This window comes from Heptranchias perlo, chromosome 11 (assembly GCF_035084215.1).
Source record: "Heptranchias perlo isolate sHepPer1 chromosome 11, sHepPer1.hap1, whole genome shotgun sequence".
NCBI classification, from domain to species: Eukaryota; Metazoa; Chordata; class Chondrichthyes; order Hexanchiformes; family Hexanchidae; genus Heptranchias; species Heptranchias perlo.
Genome location: NC_090335.1, coordinates 12,487,617 through 12,506,432, shown reverse-complemented (window position 1 = coordinate 12,506,432; position 18,816 = coordinate 12,487,617).

Here is an 18,816-nt window from a genome sequence, read left to right as displayed (position 1 = left end):
ATCTACCTTATCTATGCCCCTCATTATTTTATAGACTTCTATAAGATCACCCCTTAACCTCCTACTCTCCAGGGAAAAAAGTCTCAGTCTATCCAACCTCTCCCTATAAGTCAAACCATCAAGTCCCGGTAGCATCCTAGTAAATCTTTTCTGCACTTTTTCTAGTTTAATAATATCCTTTCTATAATAGGGTGACCAGAACTGTACACAGTATTCCAAGTGTGGCCTTACTAATGTCTTGTACAACTTCAACAAGACATCCCAACTCCTGTATTCAATGTTCTGACCAATGAAACCAAGCATGCCGAATGCCTTCTTCACCACCCTATCCACCTGTGACTCCACTTTCAAGGAGCTATGAACCTGTACTCCCAACTCTCCCCAACGCCCTACCATTAACGGAGTAGGTCCTGGCCCGATTCGATCTACCAAAATGCATCACCTCACAGTTACCTAAATTAAACTCCATCTGCCATTCATCGGCCCACTGGCCCAATTTATCAAGATCCCGTTGCAATCCTAGATAACCTTCTTCACTGTCCACAATGCCACCAATCTTGGTGTCATCTGCAAACTTACTAACCATGCCTCCTAAATTCTCATCCAAATCATTAATATAAATAACAAATAACAGCAGACCCAGCACCGATCCCTGAGGCACACCGCTGGTCACAGGCCTCCAGTTTGAAAAACAACCCTCTACAACCACCCTCTGTCTTCTGTCGTCAAGCCAATTTTGTATCCAATTGGCTACCTCACCTTGGATCCCGTGAGATTTAACCTTATATAACAACCTACCATGTGGTACCTGTCAAAGGCTTTGCTAAAGTCCATGTAGACCACGTCTACTGCACAGCCCTCATCTGTCTTCTTGGTTACCCCTTCAAAAAACTCAATCAAATTTGTGAGACATGATTTTCCTCTCACAAAACCATGCTGACTGTTCCTAATCAGTCCCTGCCTCTCCAAATGCCCGTAGATCCTGTCTCTCAGAATACCCTCTAACAACTTACCCACTACAGATGTCAGGCTCACCGGTCTGTAGTTCCCAGGCTTTTCCCTGCCGCCCTTCTTAAACAAAGGCACAACATTTGCTACCCTCCAATCTTCAGGCACCTCACCTGTAGCTGTCGATGATTTAAATATCTCTGCTAGGGGACCCGCAATTTCCTCCCTAACCTCCCATAACGTCCTGGGATACATTTCATCAGGTCCCGGAGATTTATCTACCTTGATGCGCGTTAAGACTTCCAGCACCTCCCTCTCTGTAATATGTACACTCCTCAAGACATCACTATTTATTTCCCCAAGTTCCCAAACATCCATGCCTTTCTCAACCGTAAATACCAATGTGAAATATTCATTCAGGATCTCACCCATCTCTTGTGGTTCCGCACATAGATGACCTTGTTGATCCTTAAGAGGCCCTACTCTCTCCCTAGTTACTCTTTTGCCCTTTATGTATTTGTAGAAGCTCTTTGGATTCTCCTTTGCCTTATCTGCCAAAGCAATTAGGGTACGGTAGCGTAGTGGTTATGTTACTGGGCTAGTAATCCAGAGGCCTGGACTAAAATCCAGAGTCACGCGTTCAAATCCCGCCACGGCGGCTGGCGAATTTAAATTCAATTAATTAAATAAAAATCTGGAATTAAAATACTACTATCAGTAATGATAGCCATGAAACTACCGGATTGTTGCAAAAACCCATCTGGTTCACTAATGCCCTTTAGGGAAGGAAACCTGCCGTCCTTACCCGGTCTGGCCTATATGTGACTCCAGACCCACAGCAATGTGGTTGATTCTTAATTGCCCTCTTATGGGCAATAAATGCCGGCCTTGCCAGCGACGCCCACATCCCGTGAACGAATAAAAAAAAATTAAAAAAATCTCATGTCCCCTTTTTGTCCTCCTGATTTCTCTCTTAACTCTACTCCGGCAATCTCTATACTCTTCAAGGGATCCACTTGATCCCAGCTGTCTATGCATGTCATATGCCTCCTTCTTCTTTTTGACTAGGGCCTCAATCTCCCGAGTCATCCAAGGTTCCCTACTTCTACCAGCCTTTATAAAGAATGTGCTTACCCTGAACCCTGGTTAACATACTTTTGAAAGCCTCCCACTTACCGGACGTCCCTTTGCCTGCCAACAGACTCTCCCAATCAACTACTGAAAGTTCCTGTCTAATACCATCAAAATTGGCCTTTCCCCAATTTAGAATTTTAACTTTTGGGCCAGATCTATCATTCTCCATAGCTATCTCAAAACTAATGGAATTATGATCGCTGGTCCCAAAGTGATCCCTCACTAACACTTCTGTCACCTGCCCTTCCTTATTTCCCAAGAGGAGGTCAAGTTTTGCCCCCTCTCTAGTCGGGCCATCCACATACTGAATGAGAAATTCCTCCTGAATACGCTCAACAAATTTCTCTCCATCCAAGCCCCAAATGCTATGGCTGTCCCAGTCAATGTTGGGAAAGTTAAAGTCCCCTACTATTACCACCCTATTTTTCTTGCAGCTGTCTGTAATCTCCATACATATTTGCTCCTCAATTTCCCGTTGACTATTTGGGGGTCTGTAGTACAATCCTATCAAAGTGATCTCTCCCTTCTTATTTTTCAGTTCTACCCATATAGACTCAGTGGGCGAACCCTCGGATATATCCCCTCTCACTACTGCCGTGATGTTCCCCCTCATCAAGAACGCAACTCCCCCTCCTCTCTTACCTCCTGCTCTATCTTTCCTATAGCATCTGTACCCTGGAACATTGAGCTGCCAGTCCTGCCCCTCCCTTAGCCATGTTTCAGTAATAGCTATAACATCCCAGTCCCATGTACCCATCCATGCCCTGAGTTTATCTGCCTTGCCCATCAGACATCTTGCATTGAAATAAATGCAGTTTAATCTAGACTTCCCTTGGTCTTTGCCCTGCTTTCTCAGACCATCTGTCTGGTCATGTTTTGTACACTCTCCCTTACTGTCTTTTGTTTCTGTCACCACTTTACTTCCCACTGACTTCCTGCATCGGTTCCCATTCCCCTGCCACATTAGTTTAAACCCTCCCCAACAGCACTAGCAAACACTCCCCCTAGGACATTGGTTCCAGTCCTGCCCAGATGCAGACCGTCCAATTTGTACTGGTCCCACCTCCCCCAGAACCGGTTCCAATGGCCCAGGAATTTGAATCCCTCCCTCTTGCACCATCTCTCAAGCCACGTATTCATCCTAGCTATCCTGTCATTCCTACTCTGACTTGCCCGTGGCACTGGTAGCAATCCTGAGATTACTACCTTTGAGGTCCTACTTTTTAGTTTAACTCCTAACTCCCTAAATTCAGCTTGTAGGACCTCATCCTGTTTTTTACCTATATCGTTGGTACCTATATGCACCACGATAACTGGCTGTTCACCCTCCCCCTCCAGAATGTCCTGCAGCCGCTCCGAGACATCCCTGACCCTTGCACCAGGGAGGCAACATACCATCCTGGAGTCTCGGTTGCGTCCGCAGAAACGCCTGTCTATTCCCCTTACAATCGAGTCCCCTATCACTATAGCTCGGCCACTCTTTTTCCTGCCCTCCTGTGCAGCAGAGCCAGCCACGGTGCCATGAACCTGGCCGCTGCCACCTTCCCCTGGTGAGCCATATCCCACAACAGTATCCAAAACGGTATACCTGTTTGAGAGGGGGATGGCCACAGGGGACCCCTGCACTACCTGCCTGCACCTCTTACTCTGCCTGTACTCCCTTTACCTGCGGTGTGACCAACTCGCTAAACGTGCTATCCACGAGTTTCTCTGCATCGCGGATGCTCCACAGTGAGTCCACCCGCAGCTCCAGCTCCGAGATACGATCGGTCAGTAGCTGCAGGTGGACACACTTCCTGCACACATGGTCGGCAGGGACACTGGTAGTGTCCATGACTTCCCACATCTTGCAGGAGGGGCATATCACGGGTGCGAGGTCTGCTGCCATGACTTGCCTCAGCTTAGTTACCCCTTTTAAATTACGTTGAAATTAGAAAATGTTAACTATACGAGTGACCTAGGTTCACCAAAAAAAAAACACTACCTGCTATAAAACCTGCAGACCTTCCCTTTCTTATTACTTTACTCACAGTAAAATGGTAGAAATCCTCACCTGGACCTACTCACCAATCAGCTCTGGTCTCACCAATCACTAACCCGCTTCACCTGTGACGTCACTCTTTGATTTTTATCGGAACGCGGTCGTTCCACTCCCGCTCTCGCCGTGCGCTGTTTTTATCCTCGCTCCGCTCTCGCTGTTTCCCGCCGCTCCGGTGAACTCCCGCTCTCGCCGTGCGCTGTTTTTATCCTCGCTCCGCTCTCGCTGTTTCCCGCCGCTCCGGTGAACTCCCGCTCTCGCCGTGCGCTGTTTTTATCCTCGCTCCGCTCTCGCTGTTTCCCGCCGCTCCGGTGAACTCCCGCTCTCGCTGTGCGCTGTTTTTATCCTCGCTCCGCTCTCGCTGTTTCCCGCCGCTCCGGTGAACTCCCGCTCTCGCTGTGCGCTGTTTTTATCCTCGCTCCGCTCTCGCTGTTTCCCTCCGCTCCGGTGAACTCCCGCTCTCGCTGTGCGCTGTTTTTATCCTCGCTCCGCTCGCCCTGTTTCCCGCCGCTCCGGTGAACTCCCGCTCTCGCCGTGCGCTGTTTCTATCCTCGCTCCGCTCTCGCTGTTTCCCGCCGCTCCGGTGAACTCCCGCACTCGCCGTGCGCTGTTTTTATCCTCGCTCCGCTCTCCCTGTTTCCCGCCGCTCCGGTGAACTCCCGCACTCGCCGTGCGCTGTTTTTAACCTCGCTCCGCTCTCCCTGTTTCCCGCCGCTCCGGTGAACTCCCGCTCTCGCCGTGCGCTGTTTTTATCCTCGCTCCGCTCTCGCTGTTTCCCGCCGCTCCGGTGAACTCCCGCTCTCGCTGTGCGCTGTTTTTATCCTCGCTCCGCTCTCGCTGTTTCCCGCCGCTCCGGTGAACTCCCGCTCTCGCTGTGCGCTGTTTTTATCCTCGCTCCGCTCTCGCTGTTTCCCTCCGCTCCGGTGAACTCCCGCTCTCGCTGTGCGCTGTTTTTATCCTCGCTCCGCTCGCCCTGTTTCCCGCCGCTCCGGTGAACTCCCGCTCTCGCCGTGCGCTGTTTCTATCCTCGCTCCGCTCTCGCTGTTTCCCGCCGCTCCGGTGAACTCCCGCACTCGCCGTGCGCTGTTTTTATCCTCGCTCCGCTCTCCCTGTTTCCCGCCGCTCCGGTGAACTCCCGCACTCGCCGTGCGCTGTTTTTAACCTCGCTCCGCTCTCCCTGTTTCCCGCCGCTCCGGTGAACTCCCGCTCTCGCTGTGCGCTGTTTTTATCCTCGCTCCGCTCTCCCTGTTTCCCGCCGCTCCGGTGAACTCCCGCTCTCGCCGTGCGCTGTTTCTATCCTCGCTCCGCTCTCGCTGTTTCCCGCCGCTCCGGTGAACTCCCGCACTCGCCGTGCGCTGTTTTTATCCTCGCTCCGCTCTCCCTGTTTCCCGCCGCTCCGGTGAACTCCCGCACTCGCCGTGCGCTGTTTTTAACCTCGCTCCGCTCTCCCTGTTTCCCGCCGCTCCGGTGAACTCCCGCTCTCGCTGTGCGCTGTTTTTAACCTCGCTCCGCTCTCCCTGTTTCCCGCCGCTCCGGTGAACTCCCGCACTCGCCGTGCGCTGTTTTTATCCTCGCTCCGCTCTCCCTGTTTCCCGCCGCTCCGGTGAACTCCCGCTCTCGCTGTGCGCTGTTTTTAACCTCGTTCCGCTCTCCCTGTTTCCCGCCGCTCCGGTGAACTCCCGCACTCGCAGTGCGCTGTTTTTAACCTCGCTCCGCTCTCCCTGTTTCCCGCCGCTCCGGTGAACTCCAGCTCTCGCTGTGCGCTGTTTCTATCCTCGCTCCGCTCTCGCTGTTTCCCGCCGCTCCGGTGAACTCCCGCTCTCGCCGTGCGCTGTTTTTAACCTCGCTCCGCTCTCCCTGTTTCCCGCCGCTCCGGTGAACTCCCGCTCTCGCCGTGCGCTGTTTCTATCCTCGCTCCGCTCTCCCTGTTTCCCGCCGCTCCGGTGAACTCCCGCACTCGCCGTGCGCTGTTTTTAACCTCGCTCCGCTCTCCCTGTTTCCCGCCGCTCCGGTGAACTCCCGCACTCGCCGTGCGCTGTTTTTAACCTCGCTCCGCTCTCGCTGTTTCCCGCCGCTCCGGTGAACTCCCGCTCTCGCTGTGCGCTGTTTTTATCCTCGCTCCGCTCTCCCTGTTTCCCGCCGCTCCGGTGAACTCCAGCTCTCGCTGTGCGCTGTTTCTATCCTCGCTCCGCTCTCGCTGTTTCCCGCCGCTCCGGTGAACTCCCGCTCTCGCTGTGCGCTGTTTTTAACCTCGCTCCGCTCTCCCTGTTTCCCGCCGCTCCGGTGAACTCCCGCTCTCGCTGTGCGCTGTTTTTAACCTCGCTCCGCTCTCGCTGTTTCACTCCGCTCCAGTGAACTCCCGCTCTCGCTGTGCGCTGTTTCTAACCTCGCTCCGCTCTCGCTGTTTCCCGCCGCTCCGGTGAACTCCCGCTCTCGCCGTGCGCTGTTTTTAACCTCGCTCCGCTCTCGCTGTTTCCCGCCGCTCCGGTGAACTCCCGCTCTCGCTGTGCGCTGTTTTTATCCTCGCTCCGCTCTCGCTGTTTCCCTCCGCTCCGGTGAACTCCCGCTCTCGCTGTGCGCTGTTTTTATCCTCGCTCCGCTCTCGCTGTTTCCCTCCGCTCCGGTGAACTCCCGCTCTCGCTGTGCGCTGTTTCTAACCTCGCTCCGCTCTCGCTGTTTCCCTCCGCTCCGGTGAACTCCCGCTCTCGCTGTGCGCTGTTTTTATCCTCGCTCCGCTCTCGCTGTTTCCCGCCGCTCCGGTGAACTCCCGCTCTCGCTGTGCGCTGTTTTTATCCTCGTTCCGCTCTCGCTGTTTCCCTCCGCTCCAGTGAACTCCCGCTCTCGCTGTGCGCTGTTTCTAACCTCGCTCCGCTCTCGCTGTTTCCCTCCGCTCCGGTGAACTCTCGCTCTCGCTGTGCGCTGTTTCGATCCTCGCTCCGCTCTCGCTGTTTCCCGCCGCTCCGGTGAACTCCCGCTCTCGCTGTGCGCTGTTTCTAACCTCGCTCCGCTCTCCCTGTTTCCCGCCGCTCCGGTGAACTCCCGCTCTCGCCGTGCGCTGTTTTTAACCTCGCTCCGCTCTCGCTGTTTCCCGCCGCTCCGGTGAACTCCCGCTCTCGCTGTGCGCTGTTTCTAACCTCGCTCCGCTCTCCCTGTTTCCCGCCGCTCCGGTGAACTCCCGCTCTCGCCGTGCGCTGTTTTTAACCTCGCTCCGCTCTCGCTGTTTCCCGCCGCTCCGGTGAAGTCCCGCTCTCGCCGTGCGCTGTTTCTAACCTCGCTCCGCTCTCGCTGTTTCCCGCCGCTCCGGTGAACTCCCGCTCTCGCTGTGCGCTGTTTTTAACCTCGCTCCGCTCTCGCTGTTTCCCGCCGCTCCGGTGAACTCCCGCTCTCGCTGTGCGCTGTTTTTAACCTCGCTCCGCTCTCGCTGTTTCCCGCCGCTCCAGTGAACTCCCGCTCTCGCTGTGCGCTGTTTTTAACCTCGCTCCGCTCTCGCTGTTTCCCGCCGCTCCGGTGAACTCCCGCTCTCGCTGTGCGCTGTTTTTAACCTCGCTCCGCTCTCGCTGTTTCCCGCCGCTCCAATGAACCGGAAGAAGAGCAGGGGGGTTCTCCCCAGCATACTGGCCAATATTCATCCCTCAACCAACTTTACTAAAACAGATTATCTGGGCATTATCACATTGCTGTTTGTGAGAACTTGCTGTGTGCAAATTGGCTGCCGGGTTTCCTATATTACATCAGTGGCTTGAGGTCGTGAAAGGCACTACATAAATGCCCCCCTCAGTCTCGCCTCCCCTCCTCTCCCAGGACCCACCTGCAGCTGCCGCTGGTGTCCCAGCTGGCCGACATTCCTGGTGCCCAATACGGGCGAGCTGCCTCGGGACGCAAGTTTGGTGTCCCCAGCTCGTCGGCCAGATTCGAATAAGGCCCAGGCCTTAAAATCACGGCAGTCTCTTCGACACGGTGGTCAGCTGCCCAAAAGTCAGAATCTACCCCTATACCTTTATGGGGTCAGCGTAGGACTGCTGTGGATACAGCCTGTTGTGGAAAGAGGCTGCACTGATCTAGTATTCAGTGGTAAGCATGAGAATTTGGAGGTTTGAGTGCCATTAATCATAATGTTATTGGGTTTAACCTTGTTGCATAGCCTGGAGCAGGGTGTAATAAAATTAATGAAAGTCAATGAGTTGTGCCAAAAACTGTGGCAAGTCCTTAATGATACCTGGTGCCTGACGGTCCTTAACGACACCTGGTGCCTGACAATCCTTAATGACACCTGGTGCCTGACGGTCCTTAACGACACCTGGTGCGTGACAGTCCTTAATGACACCTGGTGCCTGATGGTCCTTAATGACACCTGGTGCCTGATGGTCCTTAATGACACCTGGTGCCTGACGGTCCTTAACAACACCTGGTGCCTGACGGTCCTTAATGACACCTGGTGCCTGACGGTCCTTAATGACACCTGGTGCCTGATGATCCTTAACGACACCCGGTGCCTGACGGTCCTTAATGACACCTGGTGCCTGACGGTCCTTAATGACACCTGGTGCCTGATGATCCTTAACGACACCCGGTGCCTGACGGTCCTCAATGACACCTGGTGCCTGATGGTCGTAAATGATACCTGGTGCCTGACGGTCCTTAATGACACCTGGTGCCTGACGGTCCTTAATGACACCTGGTGCCTGATGATCCTTAACGACACCCGGTGCCTGACGGTCCTTAATGACACCTGGTGCCTGACGGTCCTTAATGACACCTGGTGCCTGATGATCCTTAACGACACCCAGTGCCTGACGGTCCTTAATGACACCTGGTGCCTGATGGTCGTAAATGATACCTGGTGCCTGACGGTCCTTAATGACACCTGGTGCGTGACAGTCCTTAATGACATCTGGTGCCTAATGGTCCTTAACGATACCCGGTGGCTGACAGTCCTTAATGACACCTGGTGCATGACAGTCCTTAGCGACACCTGGCGCCTGACGGCCCTTAATAACTCCTGGAGCTTGATGGCCCTTAATTACTCGTGTTCTTCCACCATCATACCAAACATATAGTGTGAGGAGCTCATGGATTTCTTTGTCACAAAGATCAAGACTATCAATTCAGCTGCCTCTACTGTGTCCTTTCCTTCCCCTTGTAATCCTTTCTCCCTCATGTAATTATCTAGCTTCACCGTAAATGCATCTATGCTCTTCGCCTCAACCACTCCATGTGGTAGTGAGTTCCACATTCTAACCACTCTCTGGGTAAAGAAGTTTCTCCTGAATTCCTTTTGGATTTATTAGTGACTATCTTATATTTATGGCCCCTAGTTTTGGACTCCCCCACAAGTGGAAACATTTTCTCTACATCTACCCTATCAAATCCTTTCATAATTTTAAAGACCTCTATCAGCTCACTCCTCTGTCTTCTCTTTTCTAGCCCCAACCTGTTCAATCTTTCCTGATGGTTGTACCCTCTCAGTTCCAGTATCATCCTTGTAAATCCTTCCTGCACTTTCTCCAGTGCCTCTATATCCTTTTTGTAATATGGAGACCAGAACTGTGCACAGTGCTCTAGGTATGAAACGGTGATTCAAAAATGGGAGTATCTGAAGGTGAAAAAGAGTCGGCCCACATGGAATGCATCCAAGAATACTAAAATAAATGAGTTCAGAAGTAAGGGGAATGGTGGTGCAGCCTTATTGTACACAGGGGACTGGAAAATAGCTGACATAATTCCAATCCTTGGAAAAGGTCAGCAACATGATCTTGTGAATAATAGGCTTGTTCACTTCATAGAAACATACTGGAAGCTATTCAAGAGCATAAAGGCAATAAATTTAAGATATGGATTTATCAAAGTCAGGTCATTCCTTAACAATTTATTGGAATTATTCGAGCAGATGAGAGAATAACCTGATGGATATGCTCTAGCTTGAACTCTAGTATGAATTTAGCGAGGTTCCTCTTACCAGATTCATGGCTAAGCTGTAAGCTCATAGGATCCAAGATGAAGTTGAAAACCAGATTGTCAACTGGCTAAGTAATCAAGAAGCATTTGCCAGTGGTAGTAGGTGACCAAAGGAGTCCTGTAGGGATCAGATCTAGCAACCTCTCTTATTCAAGATTTATCTATGTGTCATTAAAAAAAACGAGTATCTTGAGTATTGTTGAGTGACTGATCCATGAGAAATGAGATAAATAATGATCAAAGTTTGAGTCAGGACTAGTTTATTAATTTTGCTGGGGGGAGTTTTTCAGCTACCGTTAGTTTGTAAAAATACATATAAATGCAATCAAATCATTAGAACATCATTGCAATGATCACATTTTTTCAGCCTAAACAGACTTCTGTCCATAATCAGTTTCTAGAACTCTAAAAATATATTATTGAATGTGGGTTATCCCTTTCATGTCCAATGTCACTCTTCCCATATGAGATCACAGGAGCCAATGACAGCAGATGTGTGGTATCCTGGATACAGTAATAAGCAGAGTGGGTATGACATCCGAGCAGTATACTGCATCAGACGGGTGGATTTTACTCCCCCATTTTTCTCCAAATTCGGCAGCATAGTGTCAAAATGGTTTCTGTTTCTCTTTCCACAGATGCTGCCTGACCTGCTGAGTGTTTCCAACATTTTCTCTTTTTGTTAGAGATTTGACATATTTAACTGAGGTACTAAAAAGAGACTGGAGTGATCCTTGGAGCAGGGAGTAGAGGAAAATAGGTTCGAATTAGGATAAAGATGAATTGGTTATACTGGGTCCTGAATCTGGCAGTGGACCAGATGTGGTCACAATCATAGGGTAAGTTTCCACATATACACCAACAATAACCCACTTTACCTTTCCACCTTTTGCAGTGGTTGAAAGATGCTGTTCAGTTCTGTCCATCTGCCTGTCCAATATGCAGTCCTGGATGAACTGAAATTTTCAACAGTTTAACATCTGTAAAACCAAAGCCAACCTCCTTATCTACTGCGAGCAGCTACATGCCTGTGGCTTTGACTCCATCAATCACCCCGTTTGACCCCTCAGGAGTTCTGCATCTGTTTGACCCTGAGCTGACCTTCCTGACCCACATCTGGTCCACTGCCAAGCCATTTTTTTCACCTGTAGATCACAGCCTGCTTAAGCCCCTACTGCTGAAACTCTAACCACAATTTCATCGCCTTGAGAATTGACTTCTCAAAACACCCTCCTCACTGGAATCCCCATCTCTTTCCTTCACAAACTGAATGTATTCAGAATTTCTGCAGCCCATATCCTTTCCCACACAAACTCCCATCACCCTGCTCCTTGCCACATCCTACTAGCACCCTGTCCCCCAGTGAATCGGCTTCACAATCCTAGAGTCATAGAGTCATAGAGTTATACAGCACGGATAGAGGCCCTTCGGCCCATCGTGTCCGCGCCGGCCATCAGCCCTGTCTACTCTAATCCCATATTCCAGCATTTGGTCCGTAGCCTTGTATGCTATGGCATTTCAAGTGCTCATCCAAATGCTTCTTGAATGTTGTGAGGGTTCCTGCCTCTACAACCCTTTCAGGCAATGAGTTCCAGACTCCAACCACCCTCTGGGTGAAAAAGTTATTTCTCAAATCCCCTCTAAACCTCCCGCCTTTTACCTTGAATCTATGTCCCCTTGTTATAGAACCCTCAACGAAGGGAAAAAGCTCCTTAGTATCCATCCTATCTGTGCCCCTCATAATTTTGTACACCTCAATCATGTCCCCCCTCAGCCTCCTCTGCTCCAAGGAAAACAAACCCAATCTTCCCAGTCTCTCTTCATAGCTGAAGCGCTCCAGCCCTGGTAACATCCTGGTGAATCTCCTCTGCACCCTCTCCAAAGCGATCACATCCTTCCTGTAGTGTGGCGACCAGAACTGCACACAGTACTCCAGCTGTGGCCTAACCAGTGTTTTATACAGCTCCATCATAACCTCCTTGCTCTTATATTCTATGCCTCGGCTAATAAAGGCAAGTATCCCATATGCCTTCTTTACCACCTTATCTACCTGTTCCGCCGCCTTCAGGGATCTGTGAACTTGCACACCAAGATCCCTCTGACCCTCTGTCTTGCCTAGGGTCCTCCCATTCATTGTGTATTCCCTTGCCTTGTTAGTCCCTCCAAAGTGCATCACCTCGCACTTTTCCGGGTTAAATTCCATTTGCCACTGTTCCGCCCATCTGACCAACCCATCTATATCGTCCTGCAGACTGAGGCTATCCTCCTCGCTATTTACCACCCTACCAATCTTTGTATCATCAGCGAACTTACTGATCATACCTTTTACATTCATATCCAAGTCATTAATGTAGACCACAAACAGCAAGGGACCCAGCACCGATCCCTGTGGTACCCCACTGGCCACAGGCTTCCAGTCACAAAAACAACCTTCGACCATCACCCTCTGCCTTCTGCCACTAAGCCAGTTTTGTATCCAAAGTGCCAAGGCACCCTGGATTCCATGGGCTCGTACCTTCTTGACCAGTCTCCTGTGGGGGACTTTATCGAAGGCCTTACTGAAATCCATGTATACCACATCCACTGCGTTACCCTCATCCACACGCCTAGTCACCCCCTCAAAAAATTCAATCAAATTAGTCAGACATGATCTTCCCTTGACAAAGCCATGTTGACTATCCCTGATTAATCCTTGCTTCTCCAAGTGGAGACTAATTTTGTCCTTCAGAATTTTTTCCAATAATTTTCCTACCACTGATGTTAGGCTCACTGGCCTGTAGTTCCCCGGTTTTTCCCTACTCCCCTTCTTGAATAATGGTATTACATTAGCGGTTCTCCAGTCCTCTGGCACATCCCCTGTGGCCAGAGAGGTTCTGAATATATGTGTCAGAGCCCCCGCAATCTCCTCCTTTGCCTCACACAGTAGCCTGGGATACATTTCGTCCGGGCCTGGGGATTTATCCATTTTTAGGCCTGCTAAAACCGCCAATACCTCCTCCCGCTCGATGTTAATATGTTCGAGTATATCACAGTCCCCCTGCCGTATTTCTATGTCTACATCGTCCTTCTCCATAGTGAAAACAGATGCAAAAAATTCATTTAGAACCCCTCCTACATCTGCCGGCTCCACACACACATTGCCATTTTTGTCCCTAATGGGCCCTATTTTTTCCCTAGTTATCCTCTTACCCTTAATATACTTATAAAACATCTTAGGATTTTCCTTTATTTTGCTCGCCAGTGTTATTTCATGGCCCCTCCTTGATCTCCTAATTTCTTTTTTAAGTATCCCCCTGCACTTTTTGTACTCCTCTAGGGCTTCCTCCGTCTTTCGCCTTTTGTATCTGCCAAAAGCCCTCCTTTTTTTCCTAATCCATTCTCGTATATCCCCTGACATCCAAGGTTCCCTGGAGTTCTTGGAACCACCCTTGACCTTTACGGGAACATGTTGCCATTGTATGGTCTCAATCTCCCTTCTGAAAGACTCCCATTGCTCCGATGCGGATTTTCCTACAAGCAGCTGATCCCAGTCCATTTTGGCCAGATCCTGCCTTATCCTATTAAAATCGGCCTTCCCCCAATTTAGAACCTTTATTTCCGGCCCCTCCCTGTCCTTTTCCATGACCACCTTAAATCTCACCGAATTATGGTCACTCTCACCAAAGTGCTCACCTACTAGCACTTCTTCCACTTGGCCGGCCACATTCCCTAGAATTAGGTCCAGTACCGCCCCCTCTCTTGTAGGACTTTCTACATGCTGGCTCAAAAAGCTCTCCTGGATGCACGTTAAGAATTTTGTACCCTCTAAGCCTTTTACACTCTGAGTATCCCAGTTAATATTGGGGAAGTTGAAATCCCCCACTATTATTACCCTATTATTTGCACAATTTTCTGAGATTTGCCTACATATCTGTTCCTCTATCTCCCCCTGACTGTTTGGGGGCCTATAGTACACTCCCATCAAAGTGCTTGCCCCCTTTTTGTTTTTAAGCTCCACCCATATGGCCTCATTAGAGGAACCTGCTAATATATCATCCCTCCTTATGGCAGTAATTGATTCTTTAATTAATATTGCGACCCCCCCCCTCCTCTTATACCTCCCCCTCTGTCTCGCCTGAAGATTCTGTACCCCGGAATATTGAGCTGCCAGTCTTGCCCCTCCCTCAAACATGTCTCTGTGACAACAACAATATCATACTCCCATGTGTTTATCAACACCTTCAGTTCATCCACCTTATTCGCAAGACTCCTTGCTTTAAAATAGATGCCATCCAGCCTTGCCCTCACATATTTGCCCTGTCTTCCAAGCTGACTTGTTTTTTTCTCTATATTTGGCTGCACATCACCCCCTATTGTAGCTCCACTCTGTATCCCATCCCCCTGCCAAGTTAGTTTAAACCCCCCCCAACAGTGCTAGCAAACCTCCCCGCAAGGATATTTGTCCCGCTCTGGTTCAGGTGCAACCCGTCCGACTTGTACAAGTCCCACCTTCCCCAGAAGCAGGCCCAGTGATCCAGGAAACTGAAACCCTCCCTCCTGCACCAACTCTTTAGCCACGCATTCATCTGTTCTATCCTCCTATTTCTATACTCACTAGCCCGTGGCACTGGGAGTAATCCAGAGATTACAACCTTTGAGGTCCTGCTCTTTAATCTACTACCTAGCTCCCTAAATTCTTGATGCAGGACCTCATCTCCCTTCCTACCTATGTCATTGGTCCCAATGTGGACCACGACCTCTGCCTGCTCACCCTCCCCCTTGAGAATGCCCTGTAGCCGCTCAGTGACATCCATGACCCTGGCACCAGGGAGGCAACAAACCATCCTGGAGTCACATTTACGGCCACAGAAACGCCTGTCTGTTCCCCTTACGATAGAATCCCCTACCACTATAGCTCTTCCACTCTTTTTCCTCCCATCCTTGTCTTCAAATCCCTCCACAGCCTTGCTCCATCTGACTGATCTTCTCCAACCGCCTGTGCCCATGGGCACCCTTGTCTCTGCTGACGCCAGAATATTGCTTGTTCCGTGCCACCAGCGGAGGGAGCTCTTTCCTTCACTTACAGTGCTTTGTTACTTCCCTCCTTATCTTCAAACATCCTCCTATAAAACCTTTTCTTTGACCGTGCCTTCAAGCTCCTGCCCCTAATATTCCCCACCTCTTTTCTCCTCAATATCCACTTTTTCTGATGTTTTTTATATAAGTCTTCTGAGATGTTTTATTATGTGAGGAACAATGCACAAATGTAAATTATTAAGTATCAAATTAGCTATATTCGGACCAGTGGAGATACAATGAAGATCAATGTACATTAACTACATTATCCATTTATAGAAGTACCCGCAAAGTGCATAAGGTACAGACTTGTATAAATATCTGACAACACAGCAAGAAGAGAGGCATTGTTGTAGCACTAGTTGAATTATGAGAATTGTATTGCAGTGACATTGGTCAGACACATCTAGTATTTACTTTTGTTATCCAGGCAGGAGAAGCTGGCCTTTAACAACCAGGAGACAATATGCACTGGAGGTGGTCCCCACCAATAACGTAACTTTACTCTGCACTAGGAAGCAATACTGGATTTGCCTCCACCGGGAAACTGTATATGGTGTGAGGAAGGTCAAAGTGCAGGCTGGTGCCAAGCTGATGGTTAGTATCATTATATTAGCATACTATGTTATTTTGAAGGTCATCTGAAGCCACTGAGTGATACAGCAGCCATGCATGCTGAGACATTCAACAAATACTAACAATCTGTTCCATTTTCAGAAGAGATGTCAGCTCGACTTGTTTGGTAGAATGCTCATCTCTGAGTCAGGCGATTGTGGACTCGAGCCTCCCATTCCAAGACTTCAGCACATAATCTAGGCTGACAATTCAGTGCAGTACTGAGGGAGTGCTGCATTCTCAGGTGCCATCTTTCAGATGAGATGTTAAACTAAGGCCATGACTGCCCTCTCAGGTGGATGTGAAAGATCCCGTAGCAGTATTCGAAAAGGGCTTCTCAAGGTGTCCTGACTGAGATTCCTCCATCAGCCAACACCACCAAAAACACATTATCTGGTCATTCAGTTCCGTTGGTGGAACAATGGCTCTGCTTCATTCCTTCAGGGCTAGTTTTGAAAACATGGATAGTGCATTGACGTGACAGCATTTGCTAACCATGTGGATCTGTGTGTAACATGTTGCGAGGTGGTGTGACTCCACTGAGGGAATCCATTTCACAGCCACCACGAGTATGGTTGATACCATGACACTGTAGTCTTCACAGCACTCTGCCATTGACTGCTTGCCAACTGCTTTTTGCATCTCACTGATGCAGAGAAAAGGGACGGTAGGACCCTTGGTATCAGCCACAGTTCAGTGGGTAGCACTCGCACATCTGAGTTAGCAGATTGTGGGTTCAAGTTCCACTCCAGAGACTTGAGCACATAATCTAGGCTGACAGTCCAGTGCAATACTGAGGGAGCGCTGCAATGTCGGAGGTGTTGTCTTTTGGATGAGACATTAAACCGAAACCCCATCTGTCCTCTCAGATGGACGTAAAAGATTCCAGGGCACTATTTTGAAGAAGAACAATATTTATTCCTCAACCAACATAACTAAAACAGATTATCTGGTCATTATCACAGTGCTGTTTGTGGGACCTTGCTGTGCGCAAATTGGCTGCCACATTTCCTACAGTACAACAGTGACTACACTTCAAAAGTAGTTCAATGGCCGTAAAGCGCTTTGGGACATCCTTAGGTTGTGAAAGGCGCTGTATAAACGCAAGTTTTTCTCTCATGAACCTTCCTACTAGTACCACTGAGGCATTGGGAACTAAAATCAAAGACCTGACAATGGCAGACTTCACTGCACATAAAGGTAGAATGCAGGCAACCATGGCTGAGGGATTCAGACACTATATGGCAGTGCAACAGTCTTCTTGACCTTATTAGTGGTCTATGTGAGGATTCAACTTCTAACAGGGGCATGAATGCAGCAGCACAGGAACAGGATTTCATGTCAATGCCAGTCTCGTGCTTCTGCACCAGTGACCGGCAACACCCATGAAAGCCTGGCCCTATGTCACAGGACGGTCCTGGCAGAGATGCATGGCATTTTGGCCCAGTAGCCTGTTAGTAAATTCCTGAGAAACAGGCAAGGCCATCAGCCACACCTACTCCTCGGGAGCAGCTTACGAGTCAGGGAATTGTGCACCATGCTACATAACAAAAAGCACATTCACACCACAAGTGCTGTTACCATCATGAAACTTTTATATGTGAAGGTCACTCCCAATCTCAAATGGCTAGCCTTGAAACTATAAACTAAAAATCAGTTCAACGTGTGAACGAGCATCAGTCATCCTCCTGATGGGAACTCCTCTGCAGCTTCATCTTCAATCAAAGATTCCTGAGGCTCCCCAGCCATTTCCATTATGTCCATTGCCATGTGGTGCAGCATATTACACACCACAACCGTCAGAAGCTTATTAGAGGCCTACGGGGTGGTACAAATAATTAAGTATTTGTAATCACTTTATTTCATGAGTCATCTGACACTCCCCTGTGCCTCACAGTAGCTCTGCCAGGGGTTGCAGTAGAGGTGGCATGAGCCACAGCTGCACCTTTCATCCAACATTTCCATGGCGTCCACCATTCTACCTGTGTTCTCCTTGAGTTGTGAAGGATGAAGAAGCTATGCAGGCTGCCTGTGGAGTGCATTCAGCTGCAAAATCTTCTTCCTGTGGTAGCAGATGACTTGTACATTGATAGAACGTTATACGGAGCAGTCTGTTTTCCAAGGAAGCAGAGTTTTCTCATGAAATGCATCCATCCCTCCATCTAGTGCTGCTGCCCTATGCTACAGTTGATGTGTGCATCAATGTTGTGAAGCAGGACATCTATCACCTGTGTGGTGGAGTGGGGTATGGCAAGCTGACTTCTCATAGGTTGGTCTGCTGCAGTGATGAGGAATGAGTGTGCGCTGAAAAATTCAGGGCCATGGTGACTTTCACTGCCACCGTTAATGAAGTGCTGATGGAGGGCTGTGTCTCCAGGTCTGGCCCAGTGAGACCACGTATGTATGTGATAGTTCCCTAGTGACACACAGCTTCCTTGGTTGGAGTTCCCTGTAACTCTTAGTTAGCTCTGTCTCCTGGTGCCTGGGGCAGAGGGCAGCTCCTCCAAGTAGCACTCCTAATCTGCCAGGCTGCCTTCGCCTGCTCCTGTTGAAATGAGGTGTTGCTTCGATTGGCACAAGGTTACCTTAACTGCCTTTTAAAAAGGATTTAACAAGCTAAAATGGGCTTATGTATATGGTCATTTGCAGCAAAGGATATGTTAACTGAAAACTTACTCAACATTACCACATGACTTCTGTGTGCAGTAACTCTAAAACAATCAGCAATTCCGATCCTCCACTTATATTGTGCCCAATTGCTGTTTACTAAGATCATTTGTCAAGCAGTACAGTGTTCCATAGGGTCACTATCCATGCCGGGAAGCAGCATACATGATGGACTGTAAACGATCCTCCCCCCAGGTGAAATCTAAGCCCTTGCAGCCTTGAGTTCACAAGCATGCTCTATAACACTGAAAGAGCATAAGCAATGAACTCTCCATTACTGTAGGAAGAGTAATGTCCAGGCTAATTTCTTAAATGTTGCATGGATCTGCCAATCATTTCTTTTTAACTGCTGTCAGCTGTGGCTCAGTGGGCAGCACTCTCGCCTCTGAGGCAGAAGGTCGTGG